The following is a 14310-nucleotide window of genomic DNA, read 5'->3' as shown; positions in this document are numbered from 1 at the left end:
TGGTTTCGATCTAACATTATTTGTTGGTATTTCATACCTATAGCTTAAGCTACCATCCCTGTAGCCTATAAATATAGACTATAGCTTATATCTTTTAATTTAGGCGATTTGGGGTTCATTTCATCCCTGGATATAAAACATTTTACCTTCAAAATATGATGAATATAATTATTTTGAAAGTTTGGATCAGATATTTTTGAGGAAATGCGAACTAAAATGGACTAGAAAACTTGGGGTCGGTTAACTGTAGGCTAATTACTTTTGATTCTTAAAATGGTATTAAAATTGTCAATTATCAAATGAGTCCCCTGTGAAGTTTTTAAGACAACCATATCAATATGAAGTGGGACTTGGAACATAAGAACACATAAAAACTTCATCGAGCCTTACGGAAGACTACCATTACTATCAGCAAACAAAGACAAATTATATAGCCTACAATCCTTTCCAAAAAGGCTGGGGAAGTCATTTTATCCTCACATGGTTATTGTAACTTTAATTTATGATAAAAAACAGCTATGTCAAAATTTTGATCGCATCTTATGATGGGGAGAACATCAAAAAGATCTCAATAAGGGGTTTGTTTGCCCTCCGACAGCTTTTAATTCTTAAAAAGGAAGCTATACTTTTCAATTTTAAATCCAATAATTCTCCTCAGAAGTTATTATAACAGCCATTATTATGCAAAACAACTTTGGAGGAAAAGAGAATAAAAGAAATGGCATATAGAGCACACGCCGCTCCTTTTTAAGGCAGCGCTACAAAATATGTTTTTGGAAAAGTTTTTCTATGTTAAGCTTTCTAACGGACACCAGAAAACTTTCCTTATTTTTCTGTCATAATAAGTTCTGATGCAAAAAATGAAGCTATGTGGTGCCAAAATGAAACGTCTCTGCAAAACATTTATTCCTTAAATTTTAACCTGACAAAATAAAAATAGGATTATATTGAAAATAGTCATTGAAACTAATTCATTCCCAAATTTTAGTTATAATAGTTTCAACAATCAACTAAAATATTTGCCTTATTTTCCACTTTTCTGATAAAAACTTTCCAAGCACAAAATGCAGTTACTTGCAGCCACAACCATAACTTTTTTGAAGAATCTTCTTAAAGCCTTGCAACTGCTGACATAGTTTTAGTTTTTTAAGTATACCTATAAGTTCATGGCATTGAAATGAAGTTATGTCAATCATTCCAGCTATTTCTAACGCTGAAATAGATCTTTCTTCAAAATCTCTATCCAACCATCTATACAGTGTATTCAAAAAACCTTGAAATCGGGCAATATTACATCCATTCAAGGCTTGGCAGCAGATACGAGACAGTTCAAGGAAATCTGGAATACTAAAATCATCAACGAAGTTAGGACCTTCATTCCCTTTTATTATCACAATGGCGAGCTCCTGTATAGCTTTTGATTTTTGAAAAAGGCCATAAAAAGTAGAAAAAATGCTTCCGAGGATTTCAACATCTTGCTTCTTAAAAAAAATTTCAAGCACATGTTCTGCAATTTCTTCTTTGATCCCAATAAAATTATATTTCTTTACGATAAATGAAAACTGTTCTTTATCTAGAGCTTCAAAGTTTGAAACTTTTCCTTCTTTGTAAAAATCCATTATCATCTTCATTGTATTAAAATCAACATTTGCTCTGATAAAATTTGAATGTTTTCCGAGTTTTCGCATCATCTTCCTGAACACCTCACTCATTGCTGCTAAATGGATTTTCTTAGCTTCAACATAGCCACCATTGCACCGAATTATCATCACCGAACTTTCCTGCTCGTTCAAAATGGACAAAACTTTCATGAATGCTGACGGATTATACATTTCTATTGAAGGATCAAAATACAGCCCAAGCCTGAATTTTTACACCTAAAACAAAAGATAAATAAACTCTCAAATATAAAAATTATGCTCATTTTCAAATTTTTTCATTAATTATCACTGGTTCACTCAGCTGAAGATTTTACTTCTGTTTTTGAGATTAATTTCCATTTTAAGTTTTATATTTTTCTAACTATACTCTTTTCAACACTCAGAACAGCTTGTTGAACAAAGGTAAGGTATTCTCAAAATTCTACAATGTATAGTTTATGATGACCTTTTTGTCCCTAGAACCCTGATCATTTGGAAGGGGTAATAGTAGAAAATCTGTAAAGAGGCACTTCGATAAACTTTTAAATTTTAGTCCCCCTTCTAGAGTCAAAAGTGATTGATGAGCAATCACTCCCTTCCTTTTCAGTTTTTCACTCTCCTCCTGAACCCCTCGAAAATCAGCGAAAGGAACAAATTATGAAATACTGACTATGTTCAAGTTAGTTGAAATGTCTAAAAATGATGTCAGCAGGGATCACATAATACTCAAGGGCTTCTGCATGAAAGCATAATGTATATTTTCACTTCTTTAAACATATATTTAACAATGGGTAGGGATGGAGTAATCGTGTAGTACCTCAAGAACAAATCTAGATATTTAGTTACAAGCTCATAAGTTGCGTTGAGGGTGTATTGTGTATTGTCAGCAGTGACGGCCCTATGGGTTCAACGACACATATAGGTGGCATGCTATTGGAGCTACTAATCCCTTAAGACGTCATTACACCCACTTCTGTCGTATACAATACTATAGTACATTTATACGGTATAGTAAACCTGGTTGTTACGTAATAGGGTTTGTTTGTTTACTCATGCAAATATTTTCTTCGGGATTTCTTTGGTTGTTGCGTAATAGGAGAATGGTGGGAACTAAAGGTGAGCTAAAGGAACTAAAAGAATGATGGTAATGTTTTCTTCAAGATTCCTTTGGTTGCTACGTAATGGAACTTTTTAGAGTTCTGGATCTGCTAGTCAAGCGGGGAAGTCCCTCGGCTGTAAAAAAAATTGCTCTTGGTCCAAACTTACATGTAAAGATGAAGAAACCTCATGGGACGTCTTTTGGTTCCAGTGGACCTTTACTATCGAGCAAAAACTGGTTTTGAAGGTCAATGACATTTGAGTTGTTAGATCATATAGTTCACTCACCACAGTATTGAAAAGATATCATTGTGTGAATATCGATGAAATTATTCTAGGCATATTTTTTAGTAATGGATGCTTTTATTCTATTGTGTATTGAAGGCACGAGTAATGGTGAAATAAAACCTAGAGTGCCAAACGTAGCAGTAGAAATTATAACGGGTTGTCAGCTAACCCTAGAACGGGACGAGATGCTTGCAAGATATGTAATGTCATTGAGCAAATTCAAGTCGGAAGAACAAGTTATGCTTTGTAGCAAAAGTAAGTTTAATGCATATTCATAGAGTACATGACGGACAAATACATTAGTGAATATACTGAAGACAATAATCTCAATTAATATAGAAAAAAGGAGTAGATTTGCTGGATATTTCACTAGCGGGAAAGAATCTTTACTCTGTGTTAGTCTATAATTGGCAATGAGAGTGTCAGGATTAAAAACTGACTGGGTTCGAGAAACAAAATCATACAGAATTTAGTGACTTCGATTTGAAAAGTAGAAAAATGTTTGATTCTAGATAATGAGTTTCTAGCTATCTCTTCAAAGGAAAATATTTTCTCAAAGAATGCTTTATATTATAATGACAAATGATTCACCGTCTTTGGACCTTTGTATGGAACTTTTACATCATGAGCAAGATGCATTTACCCAATTTACTGACATATTAATTGAAACAAAACCAAATGATATCATGGATTTGCTTTTCAGCACTACCTAAGAATTTATTTAAGACGGCCATTTTGCAAGGCAACAACAAATAAGCTAAATAAGTTTTGTGGTGTTACTCGATTATTCATTCTTCTAAAAATTCATTCTATCGATCGCGAGTCCGTTGTTTTTGGAAGTGAACTAGTCAACATTAAAAAATGTTTCACACATGTCCATTATGTTTGTATACATTGGGCAGCTGGTCATCTTGTGAGAATTGTACCATTGTTGACGACTATAATGAAAACTGTAGATTATCAATCCATGTAAACTGTATAAGAGATATGTAGTGCAAATTAAAGACTGTAATTCATGTCTTGAAGATTTTTGTGACTCTCAAACTAGAGGTTTCCTTGTTCCAATATCAGCTATGATAAATATGATAAATGGGAAAATAATTATCCTGGTATAACTGCAAAAAACCATCTAGCGTGATTTAAGTTTATTTTTAAGAGACTAGTATTGTCGTGGTTTTTAATTGTTTTGGGAGGAAGGACCTGGTATACGGTTCAATTGCTGAAATAATAAGAGGGGTTGGTTCTTAGGACATCGCTGTGAAGATACTAGCTACTATGATTGTAAGTCAACTGATTTTTATTTGGCTGTTACAAAATTTGATTCTTCATATGAGTATATCGTATGTGACATTGCTTCAACTGAGCAAATTGAAAGATATGAATTCTGTAACATGAATCAAAATAGAATTATCGACTTAACAAGGAGATCTAATAAAAATGAAGTTACATTATATTGTAGTAAATTTGACTCTGACTTTGCATTCCAAGTTGAGCACAAGTTGAATCCTGACAGTCTGCCACCACTTATCATTACCAATAGTTACCTATGCGGGAAAGAAAAATCTAAAGAATGAAGACTCTTTTGTACAAACAAGTTATTTTAACAAACAAATTAACAAACAAAGCAACTTTTGAAAGAATTTGGCCTTCGATAAATGATGAGTCAGTGGAGGTACGTATATCAGTAGTAATAAGTTGTTGGTTCGTGATTGATGAGGAACAAGCAGCTTCATATTATTTCCACTAGCTCTTCATTTCTCAATTGCCAAAACAACAGAACTCATAACCTGTTGTTTTTTTACATGAAGTATTACCAAGATAAAAGAGACTGTTATATAAAGTACAGGGCAACTACTTTTTGAAAAATAAAATTAAAAGGAGCAAGCTGTAGCTTTGTATCAATCTTAAATTTGGGAGGCATCCACTGAATTATATTAAATATTTCATGATTTACTTTCACCACCAAATGTAAATCTTCAGTTGTCAAATCTCTAAGTATATTATTAGTGTCAGTGACTGTTTTATATTCACATCCAATAGCTAAGCCTTTTATGTTCTTTTACGACTTTGGAGTCATCAACATTAATTGTATTATAACATGCATAGCTTGAAATATTGTTGCTTGTGCTTACCAATGTTCCATTCGTGTAGACACTCATTTGTCTGAATAGATTGTGTAGTACATAATTTTCATAGGATAACCCCTCGGCTGCACTTAGTTTTTCATAATTAGATTGTTTTACCATGACATGCAAATTTATAAATGTGGAAGTCAAACCTATGAAAAAGTCTTCGCTAGAGTAAATTTGAAAATTTGCACTTTCAGAGAGCGATTGGTACAGATAAAATTGTTCATATTAACCATAGAAACGGGTGACCGGTGCAATATATTTTTTAGGATTGGTTAATGCAGAGTGAAACAACGTAGCAAACCAATTGCCAAGACCGCAACCGGACATTAGCGAGCGACCCCTGTAATATTCCATTCAACGACCCAGTTGTCACGTTCTACGAGTAGAAACATGTCAATCAATATCAGGACAAACAAAAGCATTTTTCTATTAGCCATCTCGCTAATGAATTGGTCAAAAATGACATGTAATCACGGCCAAACCTTTCGTCATTGCTCGAGAATCTTCCAATCCACTTCTTAATGTTAGCAAAAAGAGTTTCAAATACGAAGTGTTTACTGGAATGTATTGAAGGTGCTTTATATTGTAGTGTTGAACGTGTTCAAGAGAGGGCTTTTGTTCAAGAACACGCAGGAGGGGGACATTGGTATTACGAGCTTTTGAGGTCTCAACAAAGGATGCATAAAGAAATGTACAATTGTCTAGTGACTAGCTGGGTAGACAGTCTGCGAAAATAACACGTTCTATTCCACTAATGGTACCAGCACTTTTACCCTCGATTATTTTCCAATTATTTACCAAGAATATCTATCAGATTATAGTTGAGATGAATAATTTCATTCTCAATAAGATAGATAATGTAAACCCTACCCTGTTCCATTGAATAGCATTGGAAAATATTTTTAAGAATAAAACCAACAAGTGTAACTTCATGCCTTCTCTTGAATTTGCTGGAGGGGAGAGTTTTGTATGAAAATCACTTGTTTTATTCAAGTCATTATAGGAGGGGCCAAAGACAATGGACATGAATGTCACATAGAAATCCCTAGACTTTGTGAATGACCTCATTGGGAATCTAAGAATCAAAATCAGAGGTATATTCTAACCAACCAATAAGCAACTGTCTCTTACCCTTGCGAGTTCAACTCTTTAATATCTTTTCAATCTGATACCTTTGATTTTTTTAACTTTTTGCGATTCATACTCGTAACAGCCATTAATAATCTCTTCATCTTTCACATCACGTAGACGATCCAATATAGATTTAGTGTCTAAGACTTTTGACACTTCAAAAATTTCAATGGACCGCAAGTAATTCCCTTTTTCATTAATATTACTTGTTTGATTGATTCAAACTGTATAACCAACATTAATTTTTTCTTTTCGACTTGCCTCCCTTCATTGGAATATTGTTTAGGAAAAATGTCAAGTGTGTACTCACTGTAATGAACTTGAAGAGGAAAAAGATTGGAAAGAGACTGACAAGGGCGTTGAAATAAATAAACTTTGTTTTATCTTAAATCTTGAATAAAAGCAGCAGGATTTTATAAAGTAAAATATCCCAAGATTAAAAGTCGAACAGATCTTTTGAATGGTTCAGCCAATGCTGCTTTTATCGGACTATGCTTAAGGTATTTGTATTATGGTAAGGTAGTTGTATTATAGTATTGTATTATAGTTCAATAAAATCGTTTTTACATTTTGGTTTAAAAAATTCACTTCCCTGATCTGTTTGAATTTACTCAGCATGAATTTTCAAGGGATATATCAACCTCGTCGCCTTTATTTAAGCGCAATGGAAGAGCATATGCATAGCAACTAAAAACGCTGATTGCAAGCAAAATATAGTTATACGGACTGTTATGACATTTTCGAATTCCATATAGTCAAAAGATCTGCTTGAAATACATGCAATGGGGAAAGGGCTTTCGTTTTTCGATCAAAGCTGCCACCAACTCTATGATTTTAATATAGAGTGTAGCTAGGTTCACGCTGTAAATACTCTATCGCTAGCTTCTTTTCAAGTCGAGTGACTCGTGCAGGTATGGTGAGGGAACTTAACTTCCCACTTCGCCAATATTTTGACACACACGTTTCAAAACGTTAGCAATTTTGAACGCAAACGTTGTGTGAAGCGTCCCCTAGATTTGCCATACTAATAGGTGATAGGATGATAGTAAGACACCTTTGTTTATACCTTTAATATTATCCCCCTCCCCTTGGCGTACTAGTATTTTCTGAAAACAATTTAAAAACACATTTTTGATATTTTTCCATATTTCCTTAATTGACTTAACACATTTTTATTCCCTAAAAGACTTTTTGAAATTTTTACAATTTAAAATTTCTAAAAATGACGATCAAATCATTCAAGCCTTTTATGACTTGAAATTAAATCTGATACCTAATCAATTATAATGTAACCTTGTCATGGGTTATAAGTTCACTCTTTTTGTCATCAAATTGTATATGTTAATTTTCAGCGAGATAGGTCAAAAGTATTTTATTTTGCTCACGATACGATTTAGGACTTAGATTTAAAACACTTATTAAAGCCTTAGATAAATCTTCTTACTGATTTGGTGGTTTCAAAGTTTTAGAATTTTTAGATTGAGGCTGATCAATGACCTTTACTTTGAGCTCTCCACTTTAAGCATTTTCCAAGATTTCTGTTTCCCTCCTCCAACCCCCTAGGTCCCGGTATCCAATTCGAGTCGAAAATGGAGCACCTGAGACATAAGATCCTTCTATATATATCAAATTTCATTAAGATCCGAATACCTATTCGTAAGATAAAAATATCCCGATTTTCACGTTTTCCAAGATTTCCGGTTTCCTCCTCCAACTCTCCCCAATGTCACAGGATCTGGTCAGAATTTAAAATTAGAGCTTTAAGGCACAAGATCCTTACAAATATCAAATTTCATTAAGATGTGGTCACCCGTTCGTAAGTTACAAATATCTCATTTTTCCCAATTACCCCTTTCCCCTCCCCCCCCAACACCACCAAAGAGAGTAGATATCCTTCCAAACATCAAATTTCATTGAGATCCAATCACCCGTTCGTAAGTTAAAAATACCTAATTTTTTCTAATTTTTCAGAATTACCCCCTCCCCCCCCGCACAACTACCCCAAAGAGAGTGGACCCGTTCTGGTTATGTCAATCATGTATCGAGGACTTTTGCTTATTTTTCCCACCAAGTTTCATCCCGATCCCTCCACTCTAAGTATTTTCCAAGATTTTGGGTTTCCCCCTTCCAACTCCCCCCAATGTCACAAGATCCGGTCGGGATCTTAAATGAGATCTTTGAGACACGATATCCTTCCAAATATCAAATTTCATTAAGATCTGATCAACCGTTCGAAATTTAAAAATACTTCTTTTTTTCTATTTTTTCCAAATTAACTGGCCCCCCACTCCCCCCCCCGATAGTCAAATCGGGAAAACGACTATTTCTAATTTAATCTGGTCTGGTCTCTGATACGCCTGCCAAATTTTATCGTTCTAGCTTACCTGTAAGTGTTTCGAGTTTTCTTAGGTTTCAACCTAACACTATTTTTCAAAGTGCCTCTATTTTTTTATGTTTTACATTAAAGATTTTTTTTTTTAAAGTATCTTCTGTTTTGTTACGTCTCACATTAAAAGTTTTTTTAAAAGTGTTTTCTGTTTTGTTACGTTTCACCTTAATTTTTTTAAACTTGATTTTAAAGCTTTTTAGGTGAAACATAACCAAACAGACAGAACTTCGAAGAAAAAAAAATTAAAGTGAAACTTAACAAAATTACGAGTGGGTGATCGGATCTTAATGAATTTTGATATTTAGAAGGACATCGTGACTCAGAGCTCTTATTTTAAATCCTGACCGGCATTAAGCCTCTTATTTTCTTTTTAAATCAATCTATTGATTCATAGAATTTTGTTAAAGCTCATACCATACGATCTCTTGGCTCTTAGCTCTTCTCGCCTCGTCCCAAGTGCCATAGGAGCTCTTAGCTCTTGTTGTAGATAGAAGCTTGAAACTTCTACATTACGGTTCTCTAATATGTTGAATCTGATGGTGTGATTTTTGTTTAGATGATATGACTTTTAGGGGGTGTTTTCCCCAATTTTCTATAAAAAGGCAAATTTTCTCAGGCTCGTAACTTTTGATTGGTAAGACTAAACTTGATGAAACTTATATATTTAAAATCAATATTAAAATGCGAACCTTTTGATGGAACTATTGGTATCAAAATTACAGTTTTTTAGATTTTCGGTTACTATTGAGCCGGGTCGCTCCTTTACCACGAACTGTTTGATTCATTACCACGAACTGTTTGATAGTTGTTCGTGGTCCTTTTCTGTTTGAAATATGATAGAAATATATTTTTGCTGGTCCTAAGTTTAATAAAGCTATAAGCTTTTCTTAAAAAAATCTTTTTCGGAAAGTTTTTTTTTTAATTAATCATAAGAAACACTAAGATTCTTATTTTATAATACGCAGTATATTTCAGTTAATTTTATTATTGTGTTTCCTTCTGCTGTATTATTTTTCATATTTTGTATTCATTTAAAACAGCCTTTTTTATTTATTTTTTTTATTGAATATTCCACAGAATCACTCAGTTTAACTGAATATTTCTTAGTCCATGCATAGCTACCCGTTTTCGCGTGAGATCAATCAGTGCAAAAAAGATAAAACAGATTTGTTATTACGGCTATATATTTGTCCATTAGGCAGGGAGGGTATTTCAGTGTAACAGCTATTATGTCACAACAATGGCACTAATGTTGTACCGGTTGGTAAGCTTTTATTTCATGTTCAATTTCTATGCAGACAAGGGCTATATAGAGGAGGAGAGGGACTGGAAATGATTGATTAAAAATGAAAGAAAAAAAGGAAAAATAATATAAAATTAGCAACCTAAAAATCTCCCACTTTGCTAGATTGTGTCTCCTTCTGAAGAGTTGCTATTCTTAACTTTTACTGAAGTGGAAGGCGTTAGTTCAGGAAGTTTTAGAGGGAGAGAGAAGAATTCCAATTAGGGTGTAAAATTTGGTGAAACCGACACTTTTTTCAATGATGAAACTCAGAATAACATTTTTGTTATCAGAATAACAACAATTCCACTGCTTCCTCGGTCATTATGCTAGGTCGAATAGAGTAAAAAGAAAACTGTTTCTAAATTTGCAGTGTTCTAAATGGACAAGAGAAAATTGTTTTAGAAAATGAATATAACGGTTAGACCCACTAACTAAAATTCACAGACCCAGGGGATTAGCCAAAAGTGTAAATCCAAAAGAACACAGTGAGTCGGTTGAATGCAAGAGATCGAGGGTAAAAATATATTCAAAATTAAGTGCTTTTTTCTTTGCTGGATAGTGAGAATTGTTTGGTGCAGGTTCTTGCCCATGTATATTCGTTGTCTTATCGCTTTTACTGTTTTCCCACTGGCTTAAATTCAAGCTCTTTGATTGGTTTCCTTTTATATCTATCTATCTATATATATAAAAATAAGTTGTCTGTGTGTGGATCTGTGGATGGATCAGGTGACGTCATGTTTGTCCGCATATGACGTCTGAATTATTTCACACTAATACAAAAGAAGAAAAAAACTAAAAAAGGTAAAAACTACAAAAAAACTAAAAAGAAAAAAAAACTAAAAAAGCTAAAAAACTAAAAAAAAACTAAAAAAAGGTAAAAATCTAATAACTAAAAAAAAACTGAAAAAAATTAAAAAAGGCAAAAACTACAAAAAAAATAAAAACTAATAAAAAAACTATATGACGTCTGAATTATTTCACACTAATACAAAAGAAGAAAAAAACTAAAAAAGGTAAAAACTACAAAAAAAACTAAAAAGAAAAAAAAACTAAAAAAGCTAAAAAACTAAAAAAACTAAAAAAAGGTAAAAATCTAATAACTAAAAAAAAACTGAAAAAAATAAAAAAAGGCAAAAACTACAAAAAAAAAAACTAATAAAAAAACTAAAAAAGCTAAAAAACTAAAAAAACTAAAAAAAACTAAAAAAAGGTAAAAAACTAAAAAAAACTAAAAACTAAAAAAGAAAAAAACTAAAGAAAGGAAAAAACTGAAAAATAAAAGAGAAAAAGAAAACTAAAAAAATATGAATAAATATATATAAAAATAAGTTGTTTGTGGGTTATGTCTGTCTGTCTGTCTGTCGAGTGACGTCGTGTTTGTCCGCATATGACGTCTGAATTATTTCACACTAATACAAAAGAAGAAAAAAAACTAAAAAAGGTAAAAACTACAAAAAAAAACTAAAAAGAAAAAAAACTAAAAAAGCTAAAAAACTAAAAAAAAACTAAAAAAAGGTAAAAAACTAAAAACTAAAAAAAACTGAAAAAACTAAAAAAAGGCAAAAACTAAAAAAAAAAACTAAAAACTAATAAAAAAACTAAAATAGCTAAAAAACTAAAAAAACTAAAAAAACTAAAAAAAGGTAAAAAACAAAAAAAAACTAAAAACTAAAAAAGAAAAAACTAAAAAAAAGGAAAAAACTGAAAAATAAGAGAAAAAGAAAACTAAAAAAATATTAATAAATATAAAAAATATAAATATAAATATAATATAAATTAGCAATCAACAAAGCACCGAGACACAAATGACGACCGGGACACAGGGAGTATAAATGACGACCAGGACATAAGTAAAAAAATAAAACTAAAAAAACTAAAAAAATGGTAAAAACTACAAAAAAACTAAAAACTAATAAAAAAACTAAAAAATCTAAAAATCTAAATAAACTAAAAAAGAAAAAAAAGAAAAAAGGAAAAATATAAAGGAGAAAAACAAAACTAAAAAACGAATGTATATACAGACCGGGACACCGGGATACAAATGACGACCGGGACACAGGGAATATAAATGACGACCGGGACACAGGGACACAACTACAATGGGGACGCCGGGGGGCACAGGGGGATATAAATGACGACCGGGACACAAGGAATATAAATGACGCCCGGGACACTCAAAGAGAAATCACAGACTGGAACACCGGGACACAAATGACGACCGGGACACAGGGAATATAAATGACGACCGGGACACAGGGACATAACTACAAAGGGGACGCCGGGGTGCACAGGGGGATATATAAATGACGATGGTGACTCAGGGAATGGTCGATTAGCAATCACCATCAACAAAGCTCAAGGGCAATCATTAGAATCATGAGGTATAGATCTGAATACGGATTGTTTTCCCATGGACCATTATATGTTGCATGTTCAAGAGTCGGTAAACCTGAAAATCTATTTATATGCACAGACAATGGGACAGCAAAGAATGTTGTATATTCGCAAGTTTTACGTAGTTAAAAACACACATATATATATATATATATATATATATATATATATATATATATATATATATATATATATATATATATATATATATATATATATATATATATATATATATCTATATTCACAGGTGGGACATAGGGACACAACTACAATGGCGCGTAACTAATATGGCGCGTAACGACTTACGCGCGCGGGGGGGCTTGGGGGGGGGGCGCGAAGCGCCCCCACCAACTAGGTGTTGTAGGTACACTAGTTGGTGTTGTAGGTACACCAACTAGGTGTATATATATATATATATATATATATATATATATATATATATATATATATATATATTTGTGAACTGTTATGTATACCCAGTGTGGTCTTAAAACATATTTATTGGGATATGACTTTTGCAAGAACACTGCTTGAAATTTTTATCCTATAATGACAAAGTTTGAGTGCTGTCTGGTCTCACAAAGTTAACAATTCTTATTTACCCGCTCAGAAGAAATAAAGTGAGTATCTAAATTTGAATACTCAATCATCACTTACCACAATAGGTTTATTGTTGTCCTGAATATTGAGCTTGAACCAAAAATAAATTGCTATTCCGAATAAACAGTATCTGAGACTACTGTATTGTTTTTATTTTTTGGTGGGTATTATACTTCTTTTTCGGTATATTGCCTTCACTTTTTCTATAAAAAAAATACATTATTATAAAAAGATATAATAAATACCATAGTCACTAAATAAAAGAGATAAAGCCATGAATTAATTATATAATGAAAAAAGAAATCACCAATGCAACAGCACAAACACATAAAAAAAAGGAAGACAGAAGGAGAAAAGGAAGACTGTTTTCCTACATTAGTAATTAATATAGATCAGCAATTGAATGAGCCGTCCTGGCCAAGTGGGTTGGTGCGCTGGATTCGAGATCCTTTGTCTGAGAGGACGCGGGTTCGAATCCCAGTGTACCCAATTCTTCAGTTTGGGACGGGGGTCAGTGGCGTGACTCTGTAAGCTTAACCAGAGTCAACCCAGCTCTAAATGGGTACCTGGAGAAATATGGGGAAGGTAAACAGGAAGGGTGTGCGAAAGCACAGGATAGCTGGCCCCAATCCCCCCATTGTAGGGTCTAATTTCGTAGGGACTAAATCCGGTAGGGACTGTAAAGTCTAATTTCGTATCCTTTACCTTTTTTTTTACTTGAATGAGGCCTTAACCCTACTCATCCATACAATTACATAGGTTAAACAGCATAGCCATACACAATCAACCATAAAGAATAATTCATGGACAGGCAGTCGTGTCATAAGTAAGTATAAGTCGTCATTTACCAAATATTAAAAACAGTAAATAAAAGACAAATATAGTAACGCTATGTAAAAAAAATGATACTAACTAAAAGAAAGTAATTCCAATTTCACTGAACATTAGATTCAATATTGTATAGTTCTGTTTGATTTCCTTTCTCCTCGTAAGATTTTAATGAATAATTTTAAGCAATATTTTTGACATAGGTAAAACGTTTTTGAAACGATGGAAATGTCTTAAATCAGACAAGGCCATTTAAAAGGAAAGATTCTGTTATTTCAACTTGTACTTTTAACAAAGGGGGATTTTTGTGATGTTTTAGAGAGAAACGTGCATTGCCCAATTATAAACAATACTATAAATGAAAAACAAAGAATTGATAACAAAACAGCACAAATTAAGGATTGCACCAATTAGTTCTGCAAGTTACTGGTATTAATTTGTCCTTTCTCCTCATGTCAACAACGTAATTGTCTGCAGGGTAGAGAAGATGTTGGTGTTTGGGGCTTGAGATGGGTAAGAAGAAAT

At 32.8% G+C, this 14310-nt stretch overlaps 1 long non-coding RNA gene across 1 annotated transcript; it reads right to left on the bottom strand.

Annotated features, from left to right (window-relative positions):
* Window positions 1-889: 889 nt before the first annotated feature.
* Window positions 890-13946, bottom strand: LOC136025643 (uncharacterized). Its single transcript, XR_010617130.1, has 3 exons — window positions 13871-13946; window positions 13015-13160; window positions 890-1877 (listed from the first exon to the last, which is right to left on the bottom strand). It is a non-coding gene; the product is annotated as an uncharacterized LOC136025643 (long non-coding RNA).
* Window positions 13947-14310: the final 364 nt, after the last annotated feature.

The sequence above is a fragment of the Artemia franciscana genome, chromosome 4 (genome assembly GCF_032884065.1).
Source record: "Artemia franciscana chromosome 4, ASM3288406v1, whole genome shotgun sequence".
In the NCBI taxonomy this organism is placed as follows: Eukaryota; Metazoa; Arthropoda; class Branchiopoda; order Anostraca; family Artemiidae; genus Artemia; species Artemia franciscana.
This window is presented reverse-complemented; position numbering and strand designations above follow the sequence as displayed.